The 7,969-nt window shown below is 40.0% G+C and overlaps 1 pseudogene; it reads left to right on the forward strand.

Annotated features, from left to right (window-relative positions):
• The first annotated feature begins 6,826 nt into the window (after positions 1-6,826).
• On the forward strand, positions 6,827-7,420 carry LOC118552660 (ferritin light chain pseudogene; annotated as a pseudogene).
• Positions 7,421-7,969: the final 549 nt, after the last annotated feature.

The raw sequence follows: 7,969 nt of genomic DNA on the forward strand, positions 1-7,969 counted from the left end.
AGGCAGAAAAGGAAAGGAAGCAGATTCACGCCCTAGAGCACCTGGAAGGAGCATAGCCCTGCTGTCACCTGGGTCTCTGCCCAGGGATACTGCTGTCAGACTTCTGGCCTCCAGAACTGTAGAAGAATAAATGTGTGTTGGGCGCTTGGGTGGCTCAGCCAGTTAAGCATCTGCCTTCAGCTCAGGTCATGATCCCGGAGTCCTGAGTTTGAGCCCCGCATCAGGCTCCCTGCTTGGCAGGGAGTCTGCTTCTCCCTCTCCCTCTGCCTGCCGCTCCCCCTACTTGTGCTCACTTGCTCTCTCTCTCTCGGTCAAATAAATAAATAAAATCTTAAAAAAAAAAAGTAAATTTATGCTGCTTTAAACCATCAAATTTGTGGTAATTGTTACAGCAACCATAGGAAACTAATACATTAAAAATGTGGACGTAATAACTAAAAGAACAGATGTGGAATACATTATTTACTTTCTAAGAATACGTATGCCTCTACTTGTGTTTCTAGGGGTGATTTTTATTAAAATAATATTCTTGGACACTCAGGCTACTCCTTCTCACTCTGTTCGGTAGACAAAATTACTTCTCAGAATGACAGTTTGGGAAAGGCAATTTATTGGTTTGCAAACTGGCCCCTGTACACAGAGGGCAAGGAGAGACTGAAGAAAGAGGCAGCCCACTCCAGATTGGCAAGTGACAGTTTTAATAAGCAAGGAAACTTGCATTGGAGGCTTGCTGCAAGACAAGAAAATCCCTGCACCTACCCACCAGACTTTTAGGACTTAGCTGGGTTCGGTCATGTATACTGTCCAGATAGTCTCAACAACCCCTTACTCTCTCAAGGCTATGGCCCTGGAACAGCTCCTACTGTGGGAATGGTGGGTAGACCATACATTCCAAGGACAGGGAAGGGGGTGAAGAGCCTCTGACTGCCTGGGTCCACCTCATGAGTCAACCAGTGGTCACATCCTCTCAGTGACCTCCTCCAACAAAACTGAACACTTAGCTCAACGCCTTCTAATCTCCTTCCTCTCTTGTGATCTGTTTATCAGGAGAGAACATACATTCTACTCTGCTCAACTTCGCTTGTCCCTGAGGAAGGAGTTCTGTGGTTACTCAGCACTACTAGGGACCAGATAATTCTGCCTAATTCACAGACAACAGACTTAGAGTCACATTCTCCAAAACCTTCATCAGTAATAAAAGTGGCATTTGACCTCTGCCCGCCTCACTCTCTTGTCTATTTCTCAGTTGCTTCAGAACACACATGGGGAAAAACAAAATACCACACATTAGTTTTTTGAAATCTGAATTTTCAAACTGGTAATGAAAGAAAAAAGTGGGAGGACTTGATGAATTCAACTGAAAACACAGAAAGAGAAAACAAAAAGAAGCAAAGGAATGGTGGGCCACACATACACAATCAGAACAAAAATCCACAGAGAATTTAAATATAATGGTTTGGGAAAAAAAGCACACCAGGCAAAAATTAACCCAAAGAAAACTGACATACCAATGTTCATATTCCTCAAAATACATGATTTTTAAGAAATGCATTTGTGGGAATACATTTCACATTAATAAAAAACACATTTACATTGGTAAAAGATGTAAACAACAAAGGTGATATGAAATCATAAAACTACATAAACCTAAATTCATAGCCTCAAAATATAAAAAGTAAAAGTACCAAATTATAAAGACAAATTGACAACTGCATAATTACAGTGGAAAATGTTAATGCTATGTGTTGGTTAGTTATGCTCCATAAATATTATCCCAAACCTCTCTAGCTTAAGATAACTGTCATTATTATTCATGAATCTGCTCATTAGCTAATTAATTCAACTGCAAGATGAACAGTTAAGATGACTTATCTTTGTTCCATGAAGTTTCTCATCTTCTAGCAGATAAGTCAGGGCTTGTTTGCATGGCAGGATAGAGGTTCCAGAGAGAAAGCAGATGCACACAAATATACCTGTGATCTAGGCTCAGAGTAGGCACATCAATACTTCTGCTGTATTCTGCTGGCCAGTGCAAGGCAGAAGGCCAGCCCAAACTCAAGACACGGGGAAACAGATTCCACCTCTTGATGGAAGGAGCTGCAAAATCAGTTTCACAGAGGTCATCAATGTAATCAATATACCACATTTACCTTGCTCAGAAATTGATAAATCAAGGGGACAAAAATATTGGTTAAGGATGTAGAAGAGTTAATAATTAATTAACAAGCTTGATTTTATAGATACTTGATGATAGGTGATGAATGGATGATACAGAGATATATATACAACCTTGTATGCAACAAATAAACAACAAATTTTCTTTCCAAGTACATATGAAACAGTTATACAAATTGAACAGAAAAGCAACAAGGAAGTTTCAAGAATTTCCAAAGAATTTGTCAATCAGATCACAATATTTTATCACAGTGCAACTTAATTAGAAAACAACAAACTGAAAGAAACCCATTCATTTGGAGACTAGAAATGCACTCCTAAATAATTTATAGACTAATGAAGAAATCACAATAGTAACTATAAATATTCAGATATAAAAGAAATAAAAACAATGCATAAAACTTGTGGAATGATAAAAGAGCAACTGCACGGAAATTTATAACTTTAGATACACTTATTATGAACTAAGAAAGACTGACAATAAACAAGCTTAAGCATTCACCCCAAGATGCTGATAGAGCCTAAAGAAGAATGAAAAAAATAATAAACTGGATTACAAGCATTCAGAGAATAGTCTCCAACCACAAAGTAGTTATGCTAGTTTATTTGAAGTAAGAAATACTATAGCTTATACCTAAGTACTTCATGTATTTTCAATATACAAATCTGTACTTTTGTGTGTGGGAGGGGGAGAAGGGTTTCACACCTAAGTACTTCATAGTACTTGGGTTATTTGAAGATAGACTGTGATAAATTAAAAGTATATATTGAGGGGCGCCTGGGTGGCTCAGTCAGTTAACCGTCTGCCTTTGGCTCAGGTCATGGTCCTGGAGTCCCGGGATCGAGCTCCGCATCGGGCTCCCTGCTCAGTGGGAGGCCTGCTTCTCCCTCTCCCACTCCCCCTGCTTGTGTTCCCTCTCTCGCTGTCTCTCTCTCTCTCTCTCTCTGTCAAATAAATAAATAAAATCTTTAAAAAAAAAAAGGGGGGGGGCATCTGCCTTTGGCTCGGGTCATGATCCTGGGGTCCTGGGATTGAGCCCCACATCCGGCTCCCTGCTCAGCAGGAAGCCTGCTTCTCCCTCTCCCGCTCCCCCTGTTTGTGTTCCCTCTCTCGCTGTGTCTCTCTCTGTCAAATAAATAAATAAAATCTTTAAAAAAAAAAAAGTATATATTGAAAAGTATAGAACAACCACTAAAACTTTTTTAAAAATAAATATAAGTTATATGCCAATAGTGAAGATAAAATGAAATCTGAAAGAACTTGAGGGCATTATGCTAAATGAAATTAAGTCAGACAGAGAAAGACAAATATTATATAACATTACTTACATGTGAAATTTTTAAAAATCAAACTTGCTTCTTAAATTCCACATATGAGTGAAATCATATGGTATTTGTCTTTCTCTAACTTACTTTGGTTAGCATTATACTTTCTAGCTCCAACCATGTGGTTGCAAATGGGAAGATTTCATTCTTTTTTATGGCTGAAAAATATTCCATTGTGTGCATAGATATAGATATATACCACATCTTCTTTATCCGTTCATCAGTCGATGGACACTTGGGTTACTTCCATAATTTGGCTATTGTAAATAATGCTGCTATAAACACTGGGATGCATATATCTTTTCCAATTAGTGATTTCATATTCTTTGGGCAAATACCGAGTAGGATGATTACTGGATCACAGGGTAGTTCCATTTTTAATTTTTTGAGGAATCTCCATACTGTTTTCCACAGTGGCTGCACCAGTTTGCATTCCCACCAACAGTTCACAAGGGCCCCTTTTTCTTTTCTTTTCTTTTTAAAGATTTTATTTATTTATTTGAGAGGGAGACAGAGAGAGTGAGAGAGAGAGAGAGAGCATGAGCAGTGTGAGGGGCAGAAGGAGAAGCGGACTCCGCTGAGCAGGGAGCCCGATGTGGAACTCAATCCTGGGACTCTGGGATCATGACCTGTGCCGAAGGCAGACGCCCAACTGACTGAGCAACCCAGGCGCCCAAGGGTCCCTTTTTCTCCACATCCTCTCCAACACTTGTTCTTCCTTGTTTTTAAGAAACAAAACAAATGAACAAAGGGGAAAAAAAGAGACAAACCAAAAAACAGACTCTTAACTATAGAGAACAAACAGGTGGTTATCAGTGGGGAGATGGGTGGGGGGACGGGTGAAATAGCTGAAGGGGATTAAGAGTACACTTACCTTGATGAGCACTTAGTAATACACAGAATTGTTGACACTGTATGTTAACTATACTGGAATTTTTTTTTTTTTAATTTTAAAAAATCGAACTTTTAGGGCGCCTGGGTGGCTCAGTTGTTAAGCATCTGCCTTTGGCTCAGGTCATGATCCCAGGGTCCTGGGATTGAGTCCCGCATCGGGCTCCCTGCTGGGCAGGAGGCCTGCTTCTCCCTCTCCCGCTCCCCCTGCTTGTGTTCCTGCTCTCGCTGTCTCTCTCTCTCTGCTAAATAAATAAATGAAATCTTAAAAAAAAAAAAAAAAATCGAACTTTTACAATATAGTGATTATAGGCAATAATACTGTATTATGAACATTAAATTGCTAAGGGACTATATCTTAATTATTCCCACCACAAAAATGAAATTATAATTATGTGACGTGAGAAGGTATTAGCTAACACTACAGTGGTAATCAAATTGAAATACATAGGGGCGCTTGGTGGCTCAGTAGGTTAAGAATCTGCCTTCGGCTCAGGTCATGATCCCAGGCTCCTGGTTTTGAGACCCCTGCCTGGCTCCCTGTTCAGCAAGAGTCTGCTTCTCCCTCTCCCTCTGCCCCCCCATGCTCTCTCTCTCTCAAATTAATAAGTAAAATCTTTTTTAAAAATTGCAATATATAAATATGTCAATATGTTGAACACCTTAAACTCACACAATGTTACATGTCAATTTATTAATAAAATTAATAATGAAATTTTAAAAATAAAAACGCTGAACTCATAGAAACAGAGTAGAATGGTGGTTACCGGAGGCTGGGCATTGGGGGAATTGGGGAGATGTTGCTTGAGGGCACAAACTTGCAAACAGTAGATAAAGTAAGCCCTGGAGATCTAATACACAGCATAGTGATTATAATCAACAATACTGTACTATAAACTTCAAAGTTGCTAAAAGATTATATCTTAATTGTTCTCACCACAAGTAATATATCTGGAAAATCCAAAACACTTGGAAATTAAATAACATTCTTTTAAATAAACCATTAGTCAAAGAGGAAGTTAAAAGGAAATTATATAATATTTTTAATTTAATGTAAATTTTTAAAAATGCATCAAAATTTGGAGATACTATTAAAGTAGTGTATAGAGGGAAATGTATCAGATTAAATACTTATATTAGAAAAGAAGGTCTCAAATCAATGATCTGTTTCCACCTTAAGAAACTAGAAAAATAAGGGCAAATTAAATCAAAAGCAAGCATATAAAGGAAATATAAAGATAAAAGTAGAATCAAATAAAATTGAAAACAGAGGAAAAACCAACAGAGAGAAATCAATGAAGCTGAAAGCTGGTTCTTTGAAAAGATCAATAAATGAGATGAACTTCTAGCTAAACTGATCAAGAAAAAAAGTGAGAAGCCACAAATTACCTATATTGGGAATGAAAGAAGACACATCACTACAGAACCACAGGTATTAAAAAAATAATAAGGAAACAGTATTAATAATTTTTTACCAGTAAATTTGACAATTTAGAAGAAATGGACAAATTCCTTAGATACAAACTACCAAAGATTACACAAGAAGAAAAAGATAACCTGAATAGCCCCATAACTATTAATAAAACCAATTTTTGGGTTACAGACATTCCAACAAAGAAAACTCAAATTTGCCAGCTTTATGGCAAATTCTATCACACATTTATGGAATAAATAGCATCAATTATAGACAAACTCTTCAGGAAAACAGAAAAGGAGGGAACATTTGGTTTAACATTTGAAAATCAGTAGGTGTAATCACCATATCAACAAACTAAAGAAGAAGATTAATATGATCATCTCAGTAGGAGAATAAGCATTTGACAAAATTCAAAGAAGTCCTTGGGAAAACCCACAGATAACATCATACTTAATAGTGAAAGACTGAATGGCTACCCCGGAGATCTGGAAAAAGTTAGGATGACCATTCTTACCATTCTATGTCATACTTAATATTTAAACCACTCTACATTATACTTGATATTTTAATAAGCTGATTGTTAATAAGGCCATTTTGGTAAGGAGCAAGAAAAATAAATAATATTCATTCAGAGTCCCGATGCACAATCATGACAATGACTGTCTACATAAAAACCTCATATAATAACCAAAAAAAGCTACTAGAATCAATACACAACTGCAGGATACAAGATCAATGTAAAAAATCAATTCTATTTGTATACACTAAAATAAATAACTGCTGAAAAATTAAAATTAAGGCAGTGTGTGCCCTGCGGTCCCCCGGATCTGTCTCTTGCTTCAACAGTGTTTAGACAGAACAGACCCAGGGACGCCCCTTCTACCAGCCTCCCACCACCCTGCAAACTTTTTCCCCAGGGGCAACCTTCGGAGGCATCTCTCCTTGGCCACCCTCTGCCTCTGGGACCAGCCAACATTCTATGTTGAGCTTAGCTCCTTATTACTGATCAATCAACCCATGAGCTCCCGGATTCCTCAGAATTATTCCACCCAGATGGAGACCACCGTCAACCGCCTGGTCAACATGCACCTGCAGGTCTCCAACATCTACCTCTCTCTGGGCTTCTATTTCCACTGTGGCGATGAGGTGGCTCTGGAGAGGGTTAGCGAGAGCTGGCTGCGAAGCGCGAGGGCACTGACCTTCTCTAGCAGATGCAAAACCAGCGCGGAAGCCGGCTCTCTTCTAGGACTTGTAGAAACTGTGCCAAGATGACAAGATGAGTAGCGTAAAACCACGGACGTGACGGAACCTGCCGCAGCCGTGGCGAAGAACCGGAAGCCAGCCCTCCTGCCCCGCGTGCCCGGCTTCCGTCTGCGCAGACGCGCATCTCGGAGACTTCCCGCAGACCCACTTCCTGGGTGAGGAGATGAAACTCTTCAAGAGGGTGGCGAGCACCTGAGTCACCTCCGCAGGCCGGCCGGCCCCGAGGCCGGGCTGGGCGGGTATCTCTTCCTCTTGGAAAGCCTCCGGAGCCCAGCGGCCTCTGAGGGGCCCCTCGGGCATCCCCCTGGTGCCAGGGCTCGAGCCGGAGCCCCTCCCTGCAGCCACTAGGCAGCATTCTAACCACCCTGGAGCCCTCTCCCAAGCTGTGGACCAAATGGAAACAATAAAGCTTTTTGCAGCAGAAAAGAGAAAAGAAAGTTAAAACAGTACCATTTATAATAGGACCAAAAAACATGGAGTACTTAGATATAACCCCCCCAACACACACACACACACACACACACACACACACACACACACACACACACACAAGATTTGTGTATTGAAAACTACAAAATATCGGGGCGCCTGGGTGGCTCAGATGGTTAAGCGTCTGCCTTCGGCTCAGGTCATGATCCCAGGGTCCTGGGATGGAGCCCCACATCGGGCTCCTGGCTCAGCGGGAGGCCTGTTTCTCCCTCTCCCTCTGCCCCTCTCCCTGCTCATGCTCTCTCTTTCTGTGTCTCTGTGTCTCAAATGAATAAATAAAATCTTAAAAAAAAAAAAAAAGAAAACTACAAAATATTGACGAAAGAAAGTAAACAAAACCTAAATGAAGAGAAATAGCATGTTCATGGATTAAAAGACTCAATATTGTCAATTATCCCTAAACTGATC

The sequence above is a fragment of the Halichoerus grypus genome, chromosome 6, assembly GCF_964656455.1.
Source record: "Halichoerus grypus chromosome 6, mHalGry1.hap1.1, whole genome shotgun sequence".
Taxonomy (NCBI): Eukaryota; Metazoa; Chordata; class Mammalia; order Carnivora; family Phocidae; genus Halichoerus; species Halichoerus grypus.